The sequence below is a fragment of the Mercenaria mercenaria genome, chromosome 17 (genome assembly GCF_021730395.1).
Source record: "Mercenaria mercenaria strain notata chromosome 17, MADL_Memer_1, whole genome shotgun sequence".
NCBI lineage: Eukaryota > Metazoa > Mollusca > Bivalvia > Venerida > Veneridae > Mercenaria > Mercenaria mercenaria.
In genome coordinates, this window is record NC_069377.1 from 205,234 (window position 1) to 231,288 (window position 26,055).

Consider the following 26,055-nt stretch of genomic DNA (forward strand, 5'->3'; position numbering starts at 1 on the left):
CATACTCGGTTTGATTAAGTCTATTAATGAGAGGTAAAGATTTCAATATAAAATTACAATTCATAACACTTAAATGTCATCGTATTGTACAATGTAGACGACACGAATATGTCTTTACATCTGGCAGAAAAATTCTGTAACTAAATTTGGTATTTCTGTTAACTTTTTAGCTGATTACCTTTGACTTGGAATTATGAAATGAAACATAAAAACCTGCGTGAATTCCACCATACTTAATGATAATTTATGCTAAAGGACGAATGGTGGTTAATTGCTTTCACTTCGTATAATATTAATTACAGTTGTATTAAAGCTAAAGTACCGAAACATTTCATTTCAAACATTTTAACGTTCGGAAGCATACCATGCAATATACAATATATATAATTGAAAATTTGGCAACACTGTAGAAATGATTGAAGATGTTCATCTGCTTACCTTCATTACAAGTCACGTGTTTTAGCAAAATGTCTCGCTCTGCATGTTAATACGTGTAAGACAGCATTTTTCGATGCTGATATAACAGCGGTGCCTTAAAGAAACATGTCTTACTACCGCTTTGTCACCGTGCATATCTAACAATTGCTAAATAAAGCGATGATCCTGATCCTTTTTATGACATGTCAGGCAGTCACTAAAATACAACCTTAAACCCTTGCATATCTAAAAGTAAAGGCTCGATTTTTCTGTAATTGCATATTTGCAATATGAAAATAATTTCCTGTTACGCAAAAATATGATTAGATATATTCTTCTTGTAGACGAACCGCTAAGACAGAAATAGATTATTACCACAATTGGTCAGTCCGTTGGGATTTAAGTTGATTCTCTTGGCAACATATTTCACCTTGCGAAATTGTAGGGGTTTTAACCTAAAAATGTCTATTTGTTGATAAATTTTATCTCAGAAAATGACAAAATTTCCCCAGAGCATTTGTCAATTTGATCTAAGTAAGAGTTTTTATCTTTATTTCTACTGCCTACAAGTGATTTGTTAACATATGAATCTTGAATCTAGCAGGACACTATTACATGAGCATGAATCAAACATAACATTGAAATACATCTTTTATTAAAGTTTGGAAGAGCACAAAAGCTATTCGATGTTAACAGTCAAATCGCATTCATTATAAAACCAATAATTTCAAAGTGATTTCATTTTATACATTCATTTGATTTTTACTATATATTAATAACGTTTGTAGGTAACACGATAAATGTACAACGTAGAAGTTATCATAACGGGACAAAGAACAATAAGGAATCTTAAAATACTTTCTCAGATGTAAAACAATCCTGGAGTCCCATACGCAATAAAACTGATATTTAATGACCACATCGAAAATCATTCCTGGAAAAGCACATGGTACACCAAATTTATTGCATGGAATAGGGTATTGATCATTCCGAAATGCACTAAGACTGTCTGTTATTTTAGTTTCAAGCTGTAATGTGAAAAATCTCTTGAGGGTAATTAATAAGTCGGATAAGTTCCGGATACGTAAATCAAACATATCGTGTGGTCTTGATAAAATCCAATAATTCTTTCATTATATTCATATAATAATCTACAGGAAATCAAACAACGGTTGAACCTTCCAACAAAATACGATTTGCATTTTCGGTTACAGTACCAGTGGTGGTTGTTTATTAATTATGGTGAACATTTTCAAGAAAAAAATATTTTTGCCTTTTCAATATGTATCGATTCATTTAAATTAATCATTTAATATCTATTTTGATTGAGATTAAAGATTAAATCAGTTTGAGTTCCACAGGTGGATGAAAAATTCTTGCACACCGGACTGGCGTTTCCGGTGATTTTACCCATGCCGGCAAAACCCATCTGCCCCCCCCCCCCCGTCCCACCCCCCCACCCCCGCTCCCATGCCAATTGACTCTCGTGCTGTTAATGACAACTAGTGGTTCATGCACTGATAATATATTGTTTATGTAAAATACGAAAAAAGCAGGTACCTTGATAGTTTCTCTTAATTCCTTATTTCGTTATAGTATATTTCCCATTCAAAATACGTTAGTTTATCGATAAAACATAACGTTACGCTATAAACGATCAAACTAATGTGGAACTTTGTTATTGTGCGTAACGCAAAACATCATGACGTCACTTCTGCTTACGGACGTTAATTTCCTGCGCTTTGTGTTCATTCTCTCCTATAAGAAAGAGTGCTTAGAAGAAAGTATTTCTACCTTTTGTAAAAATACAGTATGCAAGAAAAATAATCTGCCAAAATGAAATGCTAAAATGTATACGATATGCAAGAAAAAATATCAGTCATGTGTTTACGAATTGGATGGAAATATCCGTCCCTTGGCCACCTGCGCATGGGCGGTAATTCTGCAAGCCTCATTACCGCCCAATGCGCAGGTGCCCTCGGGACGGATATTTCTATCCGATTCGTAAACACATGACAGATATTATTATTTTATCTTGCCTCCTACAAGTTTCTTGCATTTCTATTGGTCAATAGATGTCACGTGGAGACAGGATATATTCCATATCCTGCTAGTATATTTCAGATATGAATTTTGATTAAAACAAAATGGCTGCCACACTTCTAGCGTAATTGAATCAAGTCAGATTATTTATAATATTAGCTCAAGCGATAGTATCGTTTCCGAGAGTAAATTTAGTGTTTTCTTGCCGATTTCATTCTACTTAAGTTGAGGCTCATGAAGTTTGACAAAAGTTAGCCGTAAAAGCGGAGTAACTCTGTATGGGATACACGGACGTTTAAATCTTGATTTGGAAGTTAAACAGTTAAATCATCGTAAAATAAAGGAATTGACATATTTGTTACTCAGCCAGCTGTTTGTTGTAGGATCAATTAATCTACGTGCAAGATAAATGATTTAACAGGAAACATGATGAAAGACGAAGTATCTAGACATTTATGACATAGTGAAATCCGGTAACTTTCGAAGGGATGGAACAAGAAGTTTTTTAGTGTTTCTGATCTAAACAAGTTCATAATCTGTGTAAATGAGTTTTTGTGGTTTAACCTAAACACAGGTCATTGTGCATTTTATGGCTGGTGTAAATCAACTATAAATAAAACGTGATGACCAAACAATTGATTGTAGGATTCCAGTCTGTCTCTAGCATTACCTCTAATTATCAGATTAAAGTCAACAGAAGCAGAAGCAGTTACTATAAGATTCTGGTTTTAGACTAATTGTCTCGTTTACATTGAAACAAATCGTAAATAAACTACTAGAATACTAGTACTATACTATAATTGTCTTTTTATATTTCTGAGTGCATGGTGTTCTATACAAATAAATGTTTCTATATACAATTTACAGTATCAGTGTAGCGGCTGCATTTATTCACCATGTGTTGTTATTATACTTCTTATATTTTCCATATCTCATGACTAAATAAAACCGATTCTACAATTAGGTTTTCTTTTTACATTCTTCCGAAGTGCGTTCGTTTTTCAATAAGTCGATACATAGGATTAACGGTAAACTAAGGTTATAAACTGCGTAATAGTGATTGTTATTTTGTTATAAAAACATTGGCCGTGTTTAAAGTTCGTAAAGAGGCTTCTAAGAGTCCATGTTATCCATGCTATTATGACAGAAAAAAATCTTAAATGATACTGTAATTTACTATGACATGTGCAAAAATATCTTTTGTATATATTGTTAAAGACATCGACAAATGACTTACAATTTATGTATTGTCTATTTGGAGTTGCGGGGCTTCAATTACATATACGAAACAGAAATAATAAAGAAATAACATTTCCCATGTATGAAGTTGGCATTTTCGTAAAAAAATGATTTAAGCATATGCCTGATGTATCTATTAGTTGCAACTGGCTAATGTCCTATCAAGTATTCTGAAAAAATGCTGTCTAATTAAAAGTCTGCAATATTGTGTAGTATCAGCTGATTAAAATGTGTAACGTGAAAGCGATATTAGTGAGATAAAACAATAACGTAAACTGACAGAAACGAAGCAGCTGCCAGAAGCCGTTTTAGTCTCCGCGCACACAGGCGCGAAGTATTTAGTATGGCTTTTTGTGAGTGCAGTGTGCAATCCATGTCATAAATGACGAGTTTTTTCGTTTCGATTTGCAAAATTTCGTTTTTAATGTCTGATCTCACCCATAATTGCATCAGATTAAATACCACAAACGCGAAAAATAAGTTTCACTAGAAGAAAAGAAATAGGAAAGGAATCCAAGAGGAGAAATGAAAGCAATTTGTGTCAGCCATTACTTGTCGTTTTCAGTCTGATCAATGCGCCAGAAAGAAGGTCAGCTTTTTTAAAGATTGTATAGTAGTCATTGTTATTTGCCGCATTTATTTCATATGATAGGGGTTATAGACCTTTTATTCCAACCGAAATTCAACATTGACCGTTTGTCAAAAATGCCAGTTGATCAGTATTTGACTGTATAAACTGGTAAAGATGTTTGTAGTAGTGAACTGTTTAGTCAGTATTCATTGCTGCATATTCAGAGGAGGATGTGAAAACAACAACAACAACGGCAATACCCTCTACGTAAATACACCAACGTAATCGTCAACATATACTTGGGTTATAATTTTCTTGTTCCTTTTAAACTGTGAGTTCCGCGCTCCTAGGTGGAATAAAATGATGTTTGTTGCGTTTCATTTATTGTACATCTTAGTCTTTCCTCATCATTTATTCCAGATTAGACATTTATCAGAATAATGTGAGCTAAGTTTGAAACTCGGTCATTTCGGCTGCAAAGCTACGTAAGTCTGAATTTAAGAACAACCTTGTGTATACAATACATTTCATTCCATATACCGAAACCTAGAGGTCAGTTTCGCATATGGGTCATGATTAGTCAATAGTTAGGTCACTAAATACAACAATAAAAATCCTGCTCAAACTACAAAGGCAATATTTTTTTCTCCAACATTCATGAAACCCCATCAGACTGTCTGTTTCCCTAGGCTCTACAACAAAGTCACAAGTATCGTTATATCATCTCCTGTTCTATCAGTACTACGTACACTGCTTTGTTTGGCACAGAGTTTCCTTTTGCTGCATCTTGCAGCAATTTTCGTACTTGTACCCTCTATTGGTCATCATTCTGTCCGTAACTGTTCTTTAGCTCAGCTGAAGGAATCGGGAGAGTAAAATGACAATTATATTCTATGAATGGACCGATAAGCAATTCGCTCAATGTTTCACAGTGCACGAGCTTAAATTATATATAACACTGATACATAACCTAACAAAACCAATACCGATCTGTCGGTAATTATAGGTTATAAGCTTTGTGCGAGTTCTGCAGCTGAAATATTACAAGTGCATATTTCCCGAAGCAAAGATAATAACTTTCTTATTACATATTTACACACGTATAACTTTAATGTAAATATTATAAATTTGTTCAATAGTCTGAATAAGATTGACAATACAGAACTAAATAAAAGCATTAATGCAACGACACACATAAAATTACGCCCGATATGAAATTCAGGCGTCAGCATATGGAAACAAAAATGACGTTTCCGGTACCTCGTAACTTAACGGGAATAGCTATATAGAAACAAGTATGTAACGATAGATGTTAGTAAACACCCTTGAATAATATTTTAATATAATGCATCACCTTATCCTATGTGCACAACATTCCATCTATATATTCGTATATCATAATGGTTAAACATGAAACAATTTGAAATAAGCTTACGTTATTGTGATTGTTATAGATAATTACATAAAAAAAATTTCTTGCTTGACTTTAAGTAGTTCTGCACGTATGAAAAACCCAGAAGTGATGGCGTTACATCATATATCCATAAAATATAGAATAAAGACCGGATCTGGCATATGGATCAGAAATAAGTGGCAATTGTTGTTTTAATTGGTAAAATATCCTTTTTACAGATCAAATATGATTTAAGATGTCGACACAATGCATAAATCTAAAAATTGTTGTAAGATTTACTTTAAGTTTGCGGATCTCTTTACTTTTTGACGAATATCTCATAATCTTAAAGAACATGGACCTGTATAACAAATGAAAAATAATATGTAAAACACAACTTTGAGAAGTTGAAATACACATTAAGGAAAAATCTGTACACAGAAATGTCACAAACATTGGGATGTCCCCATGTTCAGAAAACTAAATTGTAATCTGTGTTTCTCAATTAAGTGTAGCCAAAAATCAAGCAAATGATCCTTTTTTTAAGACAATTATTATAGAATATCTTCTTATATTGAAAAGTCATGGTTATATAAAATCCTGCATTGCAGTGCCTGAAGTAAATCTTCCAGTTTCAGTGAAATACACATAACAGTGCAGTTTTCAAAACATCACAGAAACAGTATCTTTTTGGTTTCCTTTTCGCAGAAAGAAATCAAACAAAGAAATTAGATATTCTTAAAGTGTTCTGTTACTCGTCACATGCGCAGCTCTGTTGCATCCAATTACAATAATATGCCTGTTATCATTTCATGCTGGTCTTAAAATTGACTTACAACATAGAACATGAAAGACTGCGTGCATATCATTCATCTCAACGACGATTGATGGTATAGAATGAATAAAGGTAAGTTGTTTTACCCTTGCTATGATCTAAAATTAACAATTTTAAGAGACGTAAAAACAGAAAACAACTTTCACTGCAAAACTTGCTTAACAATTGACATTTATTAACATATTAATAGCGGATCTTGAACAACACTACGAGCAGGCAGACAAACACTAACCAAACCAGACGACTGGTGCATCCATGTCAATCAAGTCTGACAGAATACAAATAAAAATGTTCCTAAGGGAAGCACGATACAATTACGAATGTCTGAAACTGGCTTCATTTGTTATCAGATTCGTTTTCACTACACCAGAAAATGTAACAAGATTCTGGTGTCTGGTTTTTATAATTAAACAATTTATTTCCGTCATATCATTGTCACTATATTAACTTATTTTGACAGTATGGCTGCATTAAAGTAGTAAACCAAACTAAGAAAAATCAGATTCCATCTGAAGTTATATCATTGATATTTATCAGAATTGCTAGGGTGTTTCATCATCTCTTGGCTGGATTTTAATTCATATAATGAAATGAACAGAATCAGAATGTTTAGAGTAAGTGATAAACATTTTCTTAGTATCAATTTGAATTTATAGTGTAAACGTTTTGCTGTTACAGTGACGAATGACTTAGATTAGAAAATGTATGCAGATACAATAGTTATTAGTTCGAAGTCTAGTGTTTCACGAACATCAATTTGAAAAGATACATTTAAAATTCTTTGGCTATTCTCAGAATTTGAGACGAACAAAATAAGATAGATGTGTCCTAAAATCGAATTAACGACACCTTTTTTTTATAAAAGGATAGTAGTTATATCCTTTAAAATGAATGTGTTATAAAAGTTTATACTTAGGACAAAACTTAGGATGGAATTTATGTACATTTATGAAATGGGCACCAGAAGACCAACACACTAGCAACACTAACCGATAAGTCATGTCAACATCGAAATTTTCTTGGTTCTCTTTCAAATGCCGACAGAAATCAACCTTAAAATTATTGCTGTGACTGTAGTGCCGATCCTCTCGTGATGCATCCACATTTTTAGCTCACCTGTCACATAGTGACAAGGTGGGCTTTTGTGATCACTCTTCGTCCGTCGTCTGTGCGTCCGTGCGTCAACAATTTCGTGTCTGCACGATAGTGGTTTCGTTTATGACTTTATTTTAACCAAACTTGCACACAACTTGTATCACAATAAGATCTCGGTTCCTTTCTTGAACTGACCAGATCCCATTATGGGTTCCAGAGTTATGGCCCCTGAAATGGCCAAAATTAGCTATTTTGACATTGTCTGCACAATAGCAGCTTTATTTAGGATTTGATTTTTACCAACCTCGCACACAACTTGTATCACCATAAGGTCTTACTTCCTTTCTTGAACTGGCCAGATTCCCTTAAGGGTTCCAGAGTTATGGCCCCTGGAAGGGCCAGAATTAGCTATTTTGACCTTGTCTGCACAATAGCAGCTTCATTTATGATTTGATTTTAACCAAACTTGCACACAACTTGTATCACCATAAGATCTTATTTCCTTTCTTGAACTGGCCAGATTCCTTTATGGGTTCCAGAGTTATGGCCCCTGAAAGGGCCAGAATTAGCTATTTTGGCCTTGTCTGCACAATAGCAGCTTCATTTATGATTTGAATTTAATCAAACTTGCACAAAACTTGTGTCACCATAAGATCTTGATTTCTTAGTTGAACTGGCCAGATCCAATAATGGGTTCCAGAGTTATGGCCCCTGAAAGGGCCAAAATTACCTATTTTGACCTTGTCTGCACAATAGCAGCTTCATTTATGATTCGATTTTAACCAACCTTGCACACAACTTGTATCACCACAAGATCTTGGTTCCTTTCTTGAACTGGCCAGATTTAATCATTGATTCCAGAGTTATGGCCCCTTAAAGGTCCAAAATTGGCTATTTTGGCTTTTGCAGCCATGTAGAGACTTCATTTATGGTTTTATTTGATACAAACTTCCAAAATAACTTCAACAACAATAATTCTTGGACTCCATGACAAATCAGATCCAAGCGTAGGTTCAGAGTTATTTTATATCTGATTACCTCCCCTGATTGTAATCAAAATGGATTTATATCAGTAAGTACTTATAAGACTTATTTGAAATTTCATTACCTCCCCTTTATTTCAAATTAAAATGGGTATATATCCGTAACTAATGAAGATACTGATCTGAAATTTCATTTATGTCAACAGGTTTATTTGGCAGATCCTTCTTTTGTTCACTTACAATAATTTTTTTTTTAAATTACTTCCCTTTAACGTTACAATAAATAGCTTATTTTTAGTAACTTTTTTATTATTGGCCGTAGGGAAAAACTGAGACCACTTTTCTGTGGTACAACATTGATGGTACCTCCAATTTTTATGTGTATTTTGACATATCTGTACCTTGTAAGATTTTTTTTTCTTTTTGGTTAAATTTCTTCCCTTTCTTGTTACTGTACTATGCACTTAGATTTTTTTTCTAATGACCGTCTTGTCCTCAAGTGCAATGATAACAGGTGAGCGATATAGGGCCATCATGGCCCTCTTGTCTATTATTTTAGCAGGAAATTGGAACGTAAACAATCTCTTAAAATAGACATAAATTCAAATGTTAAATTGTTTAATGCACGGTAACCAAATATCATACGTCTGGTATTTGTAAATAAACAATAATCTTATCATATTCATATATAATCTTCAGACATTCAAACGACGAATCCATCGTCATGCATAAACAGACATTTCTGTTAGATTCGGCGCTTTGGTAACATAGCTTTATTTATATCTTTAGATAATTGTTGAGAATGCTACATGTAATAATATACTATATGATATTCTAAAAAGTTAATCGTGTGGTATTTAGAAAGTTTGACTTTGTTTCAAAATAAATTGAATTGTTTTAATATTTTATCAAAATTTCTGTAGGTGCCCCTGCCTTGGTAAAGTTGATGAAGATTAGCAATTCTGGACATGATTTCAGTTTTAGAATTTATATACTAGGACCAGGAGTAATGTTGATTTAACAATAAACAAGGTCTCTGAATCCTGAGGTGGGTTCTTAAAAATGGTACGAAATGTTTGTATTAATTGTTACAGAAAAACACTGGCATTCATCTCTTGCTTTGGTTTAATTTCAGCTACACCAGAGACGGTCACAAGATTCGAGTGTCTGGTTTCAGTAACCAAACAATCCCCTCGTTTAAGGCCAAACGTAAGAATCAAATAAACGGTATCTAATTGTCTTATTGTCTTTTTATTGTTTCTGTTTGAACAATGAGAACAAATTAATTAGTTCTGTCAACATGTAATAGATTACTATTTCAGCAAATTGATTCTACTGCATACACTGACACTGAAATTTATTATTATCCTGATAAATCTATAAACAAACTGCATCTACAATATTAAGAGGTTAATGCACGCCAGAGCCGGCCCGGAATGAATAATGGCCATTATGAATTCGATAATCACTTCCCGGCCCGGCTCTGGCGTATATTAATGTGTTTAATACATATGTTTGGTTGCACTACCCAAGGTGAGAAATTACAACTCCTGACGCTAGTTTTCAATGACTAAATAATTAGGGGTACTTTTTTCTCAAAATCTACATTTAGTCGTATCCGGAATCAATATGCCATTGGTTCAATATGGGGAAAATATAAGTGAGTGCATAAACTAATTCTTGCACATTAAGAGAAATTACAGACTTTCTTGACGGTAAGAGCGAAGTATTTATGTATCTATCAAAGTCAACAAATGGATCAACACATAATTTGAGCCACTCCATGGAAACACTGCACTTTTCTTACCAGTAGATTACCCACAAAGTACTCTAGGGGCCTCCGTGGCCCAGTGGTTAAAGTCCCTGACTTTAAATCACTTGCTCCACATCAATATGGGCTTGAGCCTCACTTGGGCGTTGAATTCGTCATGTGAGGAAGCCATCCAGCGCGCTTACGGAAGGTCGGTGGTTCTACCCAGGTGTCCGCCCCGCCCGCTTAGCTCAGTAGGTAAGAGCGTTGGTCTACGGATCGCGTGACCGTGAGTTCGATTCTCGGGCGGGGCGTATATTCTCCGTGACTATTTGTTAAACGACATTGTGTCTGAAATCATTAGTCCTCCACCTCTGATTAATGTGGGGAAGTTGGCAGTTACTTGCGGAGAACAGGTTTGTACTGGTACAGAATCCAGGAACACTGGTTAGGTTAACTGCCCGCCGTTACATGACTGAAATACTGTTGAAAAACGGCGTTAAACCCAAAACAAACAAACAAACAAAAGGTGTCCGCCCATGATAAAAAAAATGCACGGAGGGGCACCTGGTATCTTCCTCCATCCATCAAAGCTGGAAAGTCGCCATATGACCTATTATTGCGTCGGTGCGACGTTAAACCAAACAAAACAAAGTACTCTAAGTCTTAAACTCATATCAGGATGTACTTGGATACAGTGTTTGTACTATGCCTTACTATGACTGGTAGTGTATTTCATATACTGTTAATACAGACATTGGGTTCGTGAGAAATGTTGTAGTTTTCATTACCTCAGTCAATACGAGTCTTCGGAAAGTTTGGTTGGATGCCTTCTACGCTTCAAAGCATTTTTAATATCTAGAAAATATCTACAGTTACACACAATGTACTTTGACTGAAACTTTACACAGTGTTTGGTTTTTGATTCCTATAAATTACATGAAACTCAAAATATACGCCGCAAATATGAAACGAATTGACCCTATTGTTCACTAATTCATAGTTATAACATCAATATTTAACAAGAAGTTATAACTGAATATTGATATATAACCACTAAGATCAATGTTTATGAATAAGAAGCTGTAAATATGTTATTGTCAGTCAAGAAAGTTCTCAATCGTGCTTTATCAACTTATTGTTAAGTAAGTGTCTCACTGGCTTCTTGCGTTTTCTCCACTAAATCAAACATAACGCCTTACAATGATATGAGAATGGTGATATTAGTGCTATTTTTTCTGGCAATAACTAAGATGGCTTGCCTTGTTCTCTGTGCTTCCGAGGGATCTACTTTCCAGATTTTATTCAATTTAACAGCAAAGTATTTTATTTACAAAATAAAATAAATAAAACTGTCACAAATTTAGAACATTATTAAACTATTTAAAGATAAGATTGGGAACGGAAAAGTTAATAACGTTACAACATGACAAATTAAATGAATATTACAATAAATTGCATGGATTCCCTCTACAAACAACTGCATAATGTAAAACTCCTCCTAAAACTTGTAGATTAGACAATGACAGATGGATACAAAACGTAGATATGAAACACTATGCTGATAGCACATATGTATACATGGATATGTGTGAGTGCGTGTATGATTGGGTGGGAGGTTGTTTGTATGAGTAAGTGTCTTTGAGAGGTTGATGTGAGATTGATGCGAGATTTCAAATGAAATTTCTTTATGTACATTAAACAAATGATAGAACATGAACATCAACTTATAAAAATGAAATAATAGCAATATACACATACATGTTGGTAACATTGTATATGTATTATGTAAACGTTATTATTATGGTCTGTATGATGTATATGAAAGGAAAAAAATAATAAAAAATTTAAGATGGCTTTAACTTCAATTAGCTTGCCCTCATCTTGATACATTGAATGTCATATAGCGACTTACTAGCTCTAACGCTGGAAAAAGACCCCAAGTGTCCTTCCGTGCATTTTTTTCAGGCACCTACTGGCACCTGGATTGAATCACCAACCGGAAGAATTCTACACCCGAAGCGAAGTTTCGAACCAATAGCAATGAGTGACAAGTGTTTACTACAAAATACATTAACACTTGGATCAACATTTACTCAAGTACGAAGTTGTAAATACTATGTTGTCAGTCAAGAAAGTTCAGAATAATGTTTTATCACTGTTTTGTTAATTAAATGTCTCAATTAAATTTTCTCTCCAAACAAAACATACATAGCGCCGAACATTGACATGAGAAAATAATGATTTAATTTTGCCGTTTTGTCTGAAAGCCAGCGCATCAAATACTTAGGGTGTACTCAATCTGAACCTAGAAACATTAACTCTGGACTATAAAAATTGTTCCATCGTACAGAAAGCTTTATATGAAAAAAAATAAAACATTTCTACATATTAGCAAAGTTTCCTCAATTTTTATTCAAACAAGAGCGCTTTGCAAATGTAGTTTATTGCACAAAAGTCAGATCTTGATTTGTTTTACACTAAGTGATTCCATTGAAAATAATATTCACTGCATCTTTGTAAAGAGCATAACCGGGTGCACACCACTGACCGTTCAAGCCAGTGCTCAACTATGTTCCTATGTCTGTTTATTTCCTCAAAGTTTTCTCTACTTATCTTTTGGTGTATTCATGTATCTATGTATCCTAGTAAGGTTCGCATGCATACATGTACTGCTGAGTCTCGAACTAAAGGTTCGCGCTCTTTCAACTTTGTGCTACCTGAAATTTATTCGTTAAAATATAATGTATTGCTAGTAAAACGATTCATTTTTGACGAAATGCTTATAAGGCTGCTGACTCCAAATAACTACTAAACTATGCCAGATATCGTCAAAATTTGACTAAAACAAACAAATAATCCTCTATATAATTATCTCCTTAAAGTTCAATAACATTCCTGTCTTTTTTTTAATCATACTCTATTTAAGTTATACATCAGGATCATTCAGCAATCGGGGTGATGATCATCTGACTTAAATACAATTTTTGTAGGACTTGGTACGTTCGTGGACTAGACAAGCTATTCACAGAAATATAAGCATAGCAAACCAATCATTCATCTTTTATATTCGAAAATGTCGATCTACTTTTAGTTTTGTTTCAGGTAAAGGTATATCATAATCATTTTTTCTCAAAATTGCGTGAGTTTCTTTTAAATTACAGGTACAATTTCAATACGTGTATAGATATGCTCGATTACAAATATCCATTATACATATAAAATGCATCTGTCTGATATAGCATTAATCTGGGGTTACAAGAACATGAACGAGGCTGTAAATTTTTTGATATTTCATATCGCTCTGCGCAAGAATTTTGTATTTTTTACATTCCCATGCTAATCAAATAATTTATTTGTTTCCATAACATCACAACCATTAAATTTCGATATTTCTTTCATCACTGCACTTTTTAATATGCAATTAATTTCATGTTAATTCAAATAAACGTCACTGAGATGTCCCCGTATCACAGGCTATATACATATTTCTAAACTTCAGACTGAAGGCTTTACTTTTATTACAGCAGCTGGTCTATATGTATTCTTTAACAAAACGAATAAACATTACCTTAAAAGTCGTTTTCATTATGAACCCTTAATTGTTTTATAATACAAATTGTATTTAAACTATTCTTTTGGTGGTCCATTGTGAATATCTTTACATTCATCTATTGGTTGTCTTTTGTACTTAAGGAACAATCATTCAGCCATTTCATGTAAAAGTATCAGAAGTCACCGAAGTATATTTTAGACCATGACAGAAACATTCTTACAATTCTGTTTTTATAAAAGCTTTGATATCCAGCTGTTTTGAGGATGCTGATATTAAACTAAAATAATCATTTTCTTTACTACAGTTTAGTTCAAAAGTACCATACACTGACTTTAAATCAAACGTAAATTCATATATATGATCTAATTGTCAATTGTCATGGAATAAAGCTATGTTAAAAAGAACTGGCATTGAAGACTTGAACCTTAAATTTTGTCCTGCGTTTAAATTTTTTTCTAATATAACGCACATAACTAAAACAAATCGAATTTACGCTGTAAGACGATGATGCAATGCCAAGGTGATATAATGATACTCAAGCTGAAATAAAACAAGAACTTGCTGCAGTCGGTACAAAATAGTTTGTTAAATTTAAAGAAATAAACCTACCAAGTCTATCAGGAAAGCTCTATTCTTCGTCATTGTAACTTCTCAACAGGTTACATCCAGCAATAGCTTATAACATGAATTAATATATGTCCTGTTTTCATTGGTGTGTGTATCTTTTTAAAGCATGTCACTATTTATTAACTGTTCGTTCAAATATACTGATGCAAGAATAAACATTTAAAAACCTTTTTGATGGTAATATAATATAGTCAATATGTATCCTTTTCAGACATACTAGTAGATCTGTTAAATTGTTTCCTATTCCAACTGGAAAGAATATATGACACAATCACATTTTTGCATCAAACGATTTCAAACTATTACAGTGATAACTTGTGTTAAAGTTTAAGTAGTATCGTTAGAAACAATTCCATTTTCATCACTAAATCGCGTGATAAAATCGTATAAACATTTTAAAATAAGAAACGTGTTCCTAAAACTTGCTTACGGTAAATTCTGTATGACTGTAAGAATATATTTCTATTTTGTTCAAACTGAGAAAATTTTAAATCATTCAACTGTACAGAATGGTTACGCAATGAAAACGCATTCGCACATGACATAATGTTCCTTTTTATTTCAGATATCGTTTTCTATCAATTATGAAATGTTTACAGCATCTGCCAAATATTGAACAAGTGTTTATTGTCTAACTGTGTTACTAAATAATTATCCATCCACACTTAGATCAATAATTCCTAGAATAAGAAGCTGTAAATACGTTGTTTTCAGACAAGAAAGCACCGGGCTTAATTATTGTTTTGTCAATTAAATGTCTCAGTAACGTCTGGTTCTCTAGCATGGAGTATGACATTCACCCTAAATTGACAAGAGAATCCTGACAATATTTATACAGCTTTTTAACTAACTGTGTTTACATAATATCATTTTCTAACGTTTATGGCAAGCCAGTTGTCCAATAATTACGTGAACCCCAGTTCACGGTCGAAAAACTAGGATTAACGATCGATAAACTATGTTTTTCGAACGTAAAACTAGGTTTTTCAAATACTAACCTATATTTTCGAATGAAAACATCAGGTACCGGGCGTAAACCATAGTTTACGCTCGTGAACCCAGATTTACGTTCGATAAACTAGGTTTCTCGATTGAACTATGAATTTCGGTCGTTATCCTATGTTTACGACCGTAAAATTGGGTTTACGAACGTGAACCTACGTTTACGAGCGTAAACTATCGTTTACGATGTTATCCTATGTTTTCGCTCTTAAAAAAGGCTAGTATTTGAAAAACCTGGTTTATCGAACGTAAACCTAAGTTCACGCTCGTAAACCCAAGTTCACGTTCGTAAACATAGGTTCACGCTCGAAAATATAGGTTCAGGTCCGTATACTATGGTTCACGGTCGTAAACATAGGTTCATGTCCGTAAACGCATGTTCACGCCCGAAATTCATTGTTGATTCTATAATCCTAATATATCGACCGTAAACCATGGTTTACGTTTGATAAACTAGGTTTCTCGATTGAACTATGAATTCCGGTCGTTATCCTATGTTTACGCTCGTAAACCCCGGTTCACGCCCGTAAACCATAGTTTACGAACGTGAACCTATGTTTACGACCGTGAACTGGGGTTTACAATCGTGAACCTACATTTACGAGCGTGAACTATGGTTCACGGCGTTATCCTATGTTTTCGCTCGTAAATATAGGTTAGTATTCGAAAAACCTAGTTTTACGTTCGAAAAACCTAGTTTATCGATCGTTTATCCTAGTTTTTTACCGTGAACTAGGGTTCACGTAATTATTGGACAATTGGCTTGCCATATAATTGCAAATCGATAAACACAGTTTTACGAAGGTAAAACTGTAGTTCACGGCCGTAAACCTAGGTTCACGCTCGTAAATATAGGTTCACGACAGTAAACAAAGTTTTACGGCCGAAATTTAGAGCTGATTTCATAATCCTAGTATATCAGTCGTAAACCATGGTTTACGTAGATAAACTTGGTTTCTCGATTGAACTATGAATTTCGGTCGTTATTCTATGTTTAAGACCGTAAACTTGGGTTTACGAACGTGAACCTATGTTTACGAGCGTGAACTATGGTTTACGATGTTATCCTATGTTTTCGCTCGAAAAAATAGGTTAGTATTTGAAAAACCTGGTTTTACGTTTGAAAAACCTGGTTTATCGAACGTAAACCTAAGTTCACGCTCGTAAACCCAAGTTCACGTTCGTAAACATAGGTTCACGCCCGAAAATATAGGTTCAGGTCCGTAAACTACGGTTCACGGTCGTAAACATAGGTTCGCGTCCGTAAACATAGGTTCATGTCCGTAAACCCATGTTCACGCCCGAAATTCATTGTTGATTCTATAATCCTAATATATCGACCGTAAACCATGGTTGATACACTAGGTTTCTCGATTGAACTATGAGTTTCGGTCGTTATCCTATGTTTACGATTGTTATCCTATGTTTACGCTCGTAAACCCCGGTTCACGCTCGTAAAACATAGTTTACGAACTTGAACCTATGTTTACGACCGTGAACTGGGGTTTACAATCGTGAATCTACATTTACGAGCGTGAACTATAGTTCACAGCGTTATCCTAAGTTTTCGCTCGAAAATATGGGTTAGTATTCGAAAAACCGAGTTTTACGTTCGAAAATCCTAGTTTATCGATCGTTAATCCTAGTATTTCGACCGTGAACTAGGGTTCACGTAATTATTGGACAATTGGCTTGCTCATGAACAGACTCAATCAAACCGAGTCTGCAATTTTCACTGTTTGCATTGTTTTCGGTGCTTCCGAGGGATCTACTTTCCAGATTTTATTTTTTTTTACACTTTCTATATTTTTGTTATTTCGGAGAACTAAAGCAATCATAATAAAAGTGAAAATGATTTTTTATTACCTGATTGATATCTTATAAGAAATAAGTAAGGTAATCCTGTCACAAAAATGATGTATCTCATAATGTGAGAGGACCACTCAATATTTTAGAGTTTCATATAAACAATTGCTAGGGGGCTTGTGAGGTGTTGTACTGGTCTGTGGGCCAGTTTCTGTAAGTCCTCTAATTTTTCGATTTCGTAACCCAGAAATTAGGCAAAGGTTCATCCACTTCAGCCATTAATACATTCATTCCGGGATAGTTTAAGACCGGATGTCGCTTTCTACCGTATGTCAAATGAAAATTATACTCATTTTAGTAAACGTTGTGTATGAAAAATGCGGAATTCTCTCTCTTTGAAAGTATTGTTGGCTACACACGAATTCTTAATAGATTGTTTCAATACTGACTTTCAGATAATAGAGTTTTGCTTATGTAACTGTTCTAAATCAATTAAAGATTCACTGTAACAATTTTTTCCAAATTTTGACGATTTCTACCGAAATTTAGGGGTTAAAATACCCCACCCACCCGAGCTACATTTTTGCCATTTTAAATAACTCTTTAAAGTATCAAAATTACTGTATTTTTTAATAAGACATCATCAAATAATTGTGTTGAGATTAACAATTTTATATATTTTCATGAGAAAATATAAAATATTGCAGTCAGTTTAGGTTATAGACAACATGCATGCAAATGTAATACATATAAATCACATGCTGTTACTCAATAAATCAAGCCTATTTGTGTTTTATTCAGAAAGATTTTGGGTAACAATAGTTTTCTCCTATTTTAGATGTCAAAGTAAGCTTACATGTATAATGTTGACCTTTATTTGATAAAGATACTTTAAAATGTAACATACGTAACAGTCGCCACTCAAATTTTCCACCTTGAAGAATTAGCAACATTGAAAATACTCCAACAATTGCTTTTTTATGCTTTTAGTTGAAATAAACTATGTTTACTGAACATATAATAACATATAATTTTGTTGGACTTAACCCTGTTACTATTCTCAATTATAGGATGTCGACAAACTACAGTAAAACAACGGTGCCTCTTTCAGTATCACTGTAAAGATTTCATAGATTTAATAGCAATTTTTATGGCTTCTGCTTCAAAAGATAGCATATTGATAATTAACAGTAGACTTGGTTACAGTATGTACGCAGTCTGAATATTTTGACTTTCATTCAAAATAAATACAGAACGTGAGGGTATCTAAGAATCAAATATACGTTACCTAGGTTTTAGTTTATACTAATTTGTTTTAGCTCGATTGAAATAAAAACGTCAAGCTGTTTGAAACCACTATTGAGTCCGCTTCCTGGAAAAACCAATACTGGTGCCATATGAGAGGTCATGGTCGTGAACCCAGTGGGGCTCGAACCCACAACCCCTGGATTGAGCAGCCGGCACCTTATCCACTCCTCTCTACCTAGGTTTTAAAGGTCACCTATTCAATTTTATTTGTCGTATGTTATTATTCCAGGCTAATACATAAATCATGCTTACTGGCATTGCAAAGCACCTACTCAGTCAGTTTTTACAGCATTACAAAGATGAAATGAATCATATATTATGAAACATACGTTACCAAGATTACACAGAACATTAAGTAACATTAAAGCTAGGATATAGTTTTGGGGTTTCGATGGACTTAGGTGGTTTCAAGACAGAGGATTTTATATTTTTAATGCGTTGTTTTGATATTTATGGAAGGTAAGATTGTATTCATTACTGAAATTATCGGTTTATATGCATTATGTGTTCAAAGTTGCTGATGTAATTCCTGATGTAAATAAACACGGTACATTTTGAACTTATGGAGCATCATACATATACAGTACAACATGGGTACATGTAGTGAAACAAATGACACTTTTGGTAAAACATGCTTTTTAAAATAGTTCTGTTTCTTTGATAATGGTGATTTTCAAATATCACTTATACTGAGAGGCGGAATTACTGAACTACGAATTCATATTACATTCTCTTAACGAAAACATAGATAAGACTCCTTGTTCATATCGTGGTTGTGATATCATTATTGTCAGTTCTAAGTTCTTACTAAAATTCAATATTCTACTTTCAAAACTATTAACAAATACAAACAAACTAGTTCGTTCAAAAATTGGTGTATTTCAACTGTTACATATAGATTACCTCGGTATGAAACTGTGTTTCAACCATTAAGTCTAGTAACTACTTAATCTAATTTCGGTAACGTATGTTTCAGAACTACACAAGAGGACACATTATATATAACACCTATGTACACCATATGACAGAAATATACTCTAATTTTTTATATGAGAGGTTGCGAGAAGTCCCTTTTCGGTATCAGTATCAGAATAAGTTCATCATACACGCATAGATGCATATGTACATACTTACAGAGTCTGCACTATTTGTTTGGAAAACGTATTGATATCTTTATGACATACATGTATCTGTAAAAACTCTTGTATGTTAAGTGAATTATTCCGTAGTAAAATCATTAAGCTACATCCTAAAAGGAATTGAAGTATACGTTATGTTAAATATTAATTACAACAATACCAATAATTATTACTCATACAACCAAAAAAAAACCAGATACGATACACGACTTCTTGACTCCAGGACTTGCTCAATTTATAGCTGCGAAGCTCTTGACTACCTGTTCATTATGTCAAGCAAATGCATTACTACAGATGTATTCATAATACTTTGGCACTAATTCAGAGGAATACGCATTGGAAGGATTTTGTTGAATGATATTAACGGGATTTGGCATTATGATATATCTGACAATTTCTATTTCAAATAAAACAGATAAAACGTTCAAGCACAACCAAAAGGTACATCAGTATATATGTATCTTAAATTGCTTTGATAGGTTTAGAACTGTATATGCTAATTTCCGTTTGTGTGATCAGATAGGGCTTTGTTCTTCAAAAAGAGGTCGTACATATTTAGCTGAATTTTAACAGAAAAATGCAATTTGCATTGAAACATAAACTTTATAAATCCTTTTAAATATTTTTAAAAAAATGTTTAAATGTTTTCTCGTTATTCTACTAGGATACGCTGTACATGTAACATCTATCAGGCAGCCATTCTGATACAAATTATATTACATTTTAGCTACATTCAAAATCCTTTGAATGAAAATTGAGAGTAACATGTTTAGAATAAAAACAGTATTTAAATCATATTATTGCAATGTCTTTTACGGTATGCATTTTGAAAATGGCGCCATCTTGATTAAAACAAGAGAAGTAGATCGTATTGGTAACGTAGTTTCCAATTGAAATTATTTTAATTTCTATTACAGCAATGATTACTTAGATCTTATCCATATGTATGTTTGCAAACTTATTTCTGGCGGCCAGTCTGAAAATGACAAGCCAGTATTTTTATTAGATTGATCTGGATAACCAAACTTCAATCCTTGAAAACTTATTTGGTTTGTTTTATAATACTGAATATTTAAGCAGTAGTAGCTCATCAATATTTGACATGTAACCGATTTCAGGTGGTCATTTTGTGAGCGGTAAAATCCTCTGTAACATGTTTCAATCAATATCAGGTGATTCAGGTTATAGTTTTGACTTTTAAAGAGCTACGCCTCTTTCATATGTGCATGTTTGATCAAATTTAATGCAGTTATTTGAAATTTGGAAAGTGGTGGCCGTCTTAATTTGAATAGTCTGTGTAACTAAATAACCTGTTTTGTTGGTAGTTTAACAAACTTAAATTTGGGTTAATTTCTACGTACATAATGACAACTACGAAGACCTAAGCTAGCATAGAAGAGAATTAAAGTCATCAAAATATAAAAACTTGGTGGCATTAACTCATATGTATAATAATTTTGGTTAATTTGAAATAGCTGTCATCTTGAATAAAGACTTATATTGCTGGATCTGCTTCCATTTTGATGTTCCCCATACGGAACTTCCATAAAACTTTTGCGGTCGTATTACTTTTTGCAATGCTTTCATCATTTCTACTGCACTAACAAAGAATAGGTCTGTCAGTATGCAATTCGCCCAGAAATGAAACACAAACCATAGGTTTAGCCACTGACATTAAAGTGCAAAGGTGCAAAGGTGTCTGAATTTTTAGTTAATTATTCATTCATTTTGTTTTCTTTACTGTTTAGGATTCTGTTCCTTTATAAAGGATTAAAAGTCCTAAAGATTTCCCACATAAGTATATGTACTAATGTGGTGGGTGGGGTACATCAACCCTTACTTTTTACATTTTATTCAGTATATAATACATAGCGTAAGCATTCTTTGACAACCAAAAGAAATTATTGATTATTTCAGGCATTTAAAGATAAGATTTGTTATAAGAAATGTCGCATAAATGTCTCTTTTTACCATCCAAATCAGCGATATCCCTATGCAATGCTAAATTATATTTATTAGACACCAACGTTTTTAAAATCGTCATTAAATTTTACTGACATGTCGCTCAGACCGACATCCACCCTTAAATGTTTCTTGAATGATAGTATAACATCATGGTATAGCTCAACCTTTGCCTAATTTCTGGGTTACGACTTTCAATTTTTTTGGCCTTGGCCCACGGACCATACGTTTCACTATCTCTCATGAAAAATTTTTGATCAAACTGTGTCTGCAATCATATTGTTTGGTTTTGTTCTATCCTTTAAGAGGATCTTGTTATACATTTGCCAATTCATTTTGAACATTGCTGTGGTTTATTGTGGCATACTAATGAATAATTTTATCGTATTAAACCTTGTTTTTCAGAGAGTTTATTAAGATTATCCGCAACATTCTTTTTTAAAAAAATGTGTCACTGATAAATACTGAGGTTTACTTAAATTCTATTTAACATCACTGAATGACATTATGTTTTAAGTAAACGTGTTTGCTGCTTACGTAAGATTAATTTAACTTTCTCTCGTTAACACATGATTGTAAATTTTCGACTGTTGAGCTATTAGAATTGCAGCTGGTGTAATTCAGTGAAAGAAAGTTCAATCTTTTACTTAACTCAACAAATATCTTCTGTATTTCTTCGATATATACTTTTTACATTAGGGGAATTGGTAGTTTAATAAATGCTCTACGCCTCTTGGCAGCCTTTGTTTATATCATCTTATTGGAAAGAATATAATATGTGTGATATGCACATTGCCAACAACTATACTGATATCTTATAGACACGTTACACATAATTCCTTATAATTATATATATTCAATTTAAAATTTTGGGAGGGTTATGAACAGCCCTTCTGACGACTTAGCAACTTTCAAATTGTATTAAGTAAAGTTAAAAACGTTTTATTAAAAGAGGTTATGACCCAACTGGTTTGAGACACACCGCATGTTTTATTGCTCAATTCTTTTTAGTTGGACGCTACGCTTTCCCCGTTGATTGTGTCTGATTGAGTAGGCGGGTGACTATATAATAGGTAGTTTTTAAATCCCACCGGGACTGAAGTATTTTGATTTCTGTTTTCTGGCCCTTAAGGGTGTTTCGATCTGCAAATACTTTGAGTACATGCGTTTTTGGTTCTTAAGGATCGCTTTATATATAAAAACACAAGTTATATAACATGTATATGTTACCCATGCGTATGTTATGGATTCACCTAGTGATGATACGTTTTATTTAAACTGTCCTGTGACATCGGAACATGGAGGAATAAGAGGGAGGAAAGGTGCATCATAACTCGGTTTAAGCTCCCCAGTGGTGTTTCTGCCACTGGCCGTTTCGAATATCATCTTGTATTTGATTTGTGTGTTAGCGTGTACGTTGGTCTTGTAAATGGGTTGCGATTTTCGGAGGCTACAGTTTTGGAACGTGATTTTCCCTGTTGTATCCTTGAATTTGTGCATGTTTCAATGCATCAATCCGTCTGACAATATGGAAAGATCCAAGTGTGATCGAACCTTGCAAATCCACGAGAGCCAAATACAAAATCCCAACTCTAACCACTGTTATAATGACCCTTTTATTATATACCTCCTACTTTTTGTTTGATGTTTTGTTATCAAGAATAATTCTTAATGTATTCTCTGCCGGAAATGTAAAGCGATTGGTAGAGGTATCAGGGTATTGCACGAAATGACAAGCATTGATTTAGCTGTACGTTCAAATTATGGTTGGATTTTTAATTATCAAATGCTTTTTAAGCTTCAAGTTGATTTACTACATCTCTATCAAAGTCGTTCAGAACACATAATAATAACCTTAATGTCTTTTGTAAAATGAATCAAGACTGTTTCACAAAACCACATTTTACAATAACGTTTCATCTTAGCCAATCACATTATACATTGAAATGGCTAAACACTGTTCCTACAGTACCGACATATTTGGTCCTCTTGTAATATCCAAGCAGTTTATTTTACCTGCAAATCAGAACGTTCAATCAAAATTGTCATTTTATTCATATATATATTCATTGATATATTTATTTACTTGTTATTAAAAACGGTTTAGTTTAAGTTAATTTACTTTTGAACACTTGACGAAAATGCTAACATCATTTAATTACACACCACCCAAAATACCCCATAGCGTGGGTGATATTTAGAAACTGTTCATGTTTTCAATAGATGTCAGTTAGTTATGATTTTTATTTATCAAGACATTTTTGATATACGTTCTCATGCAAATTTATCCATTTTCGAAATCATTTAAAGACACAAAAAAGAAAAAACAGATTGCATTTGTGCTCATGTATTCTTAAAACTCTTGGAAAAAAGATAATAGGTAAGGGTAGATTTCTCGAAAGCACAGAGCACCACAAACACAGCCCCAGAGCCAAAACTTTGCAAAGTAGGCCCACAACAAAAAGAAGCTGGAACGGAAAATATTATAGACGGGTTGCTTCAAGAATCCAACATGTACATTTTAATTTTATGCAAAATATAGAAAATGGGTAGTGGGTAGAAAAGGGGGATGGGGGTTGAAGGGGAAAGGGGAACAAGGATGAATGTTCAAAAGGGAATGCTACGTTCCTTAATCACAGTTACCCTACAACGTAAACCACAGCAGCGCTGACACTTACGTACAAAAGACAAACACACACAAAACGAACTTACATTGATAAACAAGTAAGATATAATAACACGGTAGGGCACCGTCCAAGACACACAGACGCACAAGCACACACACGCACACACATAAGCAGCAAAAAGAACAACAATCGGGCACCGCCTAAGGATTCCGGCAGCCAAAATTAAGAAGGAGACGAAATCTTACAATTTACTCTTAGTAACAGGAGAGGGGATGCGAAAGCAAGGGAGCGCAAATGAAAGGGAAACGGATGGGAGGGGGCGATAGGGGGAATGAGGAGAGAGAAAAGAAACGCTAACAACAAACAGGACAACATACGCAACACAAAATACAAGACGGACAGAAAACAAGTTGGCCTTGGAACGGTCAGTAATATATATAAAGGAAACTTAGGGTTTAAACGCGTTTAAGGCATGCTAACCTCGCACTTACCCTATTTTCAACAAGTTAGAAATCACAATGTAAATAAAATCATTCCCCGCTGAGAAAGGCTCTAACGTTAGTGAAAAAAACCAGATCATATTTAGTAAAGTATAAAATTATGGTAAATCGTAAGTATAATTACACCAATGTACTCAACAATTTGTCCGAAGTCAGAGCACCAAGAGCCTAACTTTTAAGGGCACGAACTAAGAAAGCTGCAAAGCAAAATTCCGCTCCACACCGTACGTTTTATGTAGGATTTAGGAGAAAAGGTCAAGGAGTCTTACACTTTATTAGTCAACGCTCCATCAAATAGGAAAGCGTAGCGATTAACTGTAGAGGGGTTAGGGGTTAAGTTTATCTTAGTTAGCAAAAAGAAAACATGTTCATGTAAGCAGATTATTATAACTGGAAAAAAATGCAAACTATTAAACAGTCTTTGTTGATTTGCTTTGTACATAAATTATGAAACAAAAACACTTGGATGAAACATTCTGTAAAAAACTGGAGATAAGCTGATGCAAACAAAGTTTAAAACTAACCACATGTTAGCAATTAGAAGTTTTTGAAATATGATTGAAGATACATGCCTCAAGATGCACATCGTATAATTAAATTTTGCGAAATATATAACAACGTCTATAAGATATTATCAAAGGCAAAGTTTATGGGTAAATCGGTCTCCTTAGATATTTTTCTTGGATTTCATAAAACAGCAATATTAACTGTTCTAGTTATATCCTGAAACTTCGTATTCAGCAATCCTGATAAATACCATCAGGTTAAATATCTTTTCATTCTCTCCGTTAATTACTACCTGACAAGATATTGACATGAACAGCACAGCATCTATCCATCCTCGATTTTTTTTTTCATTTCGTTTCAAAATATAGGCTCATTTACTTAAAGAAAACGCAAAATCTAGCTATAAGAGATAAAAGAACTCGCATGTACGAGGAGTGTTCAATAACAATAAAAAAATTCTCTAATTTCTTCACATATCATCAAAATTTGATTAGCACCTCTAGGTTTTCAAATTGATATATAGAATCATTTTTCTTTGGACAAAGTAAACGCTAGTCCCAATGTCTAAGTCACATGACGTCATCCGAAGTAATTTTGTCTGTTCTTATTATGCATTCTCTAGACTAAGTCTGGTTAATATTTAAGCGAAATGTAAGCATTATGCAAATAATATCAGTTAATGAATATGACCTCAT

General features: G+C 33.7%; 1 protein-coding gene across 1 annotated transcript in view; it reads right to left on the reverse strand.

The window, feature by feature from the left end:
- The window catches only part of LOC123537544 (uncharacterized), a 276,487-nt gene that overhangs the window by 180,816 nt on the left and 69,616 nt on the right, over positions 1-26,055 (reverse strand). The window lies entirely within an intron of this gene.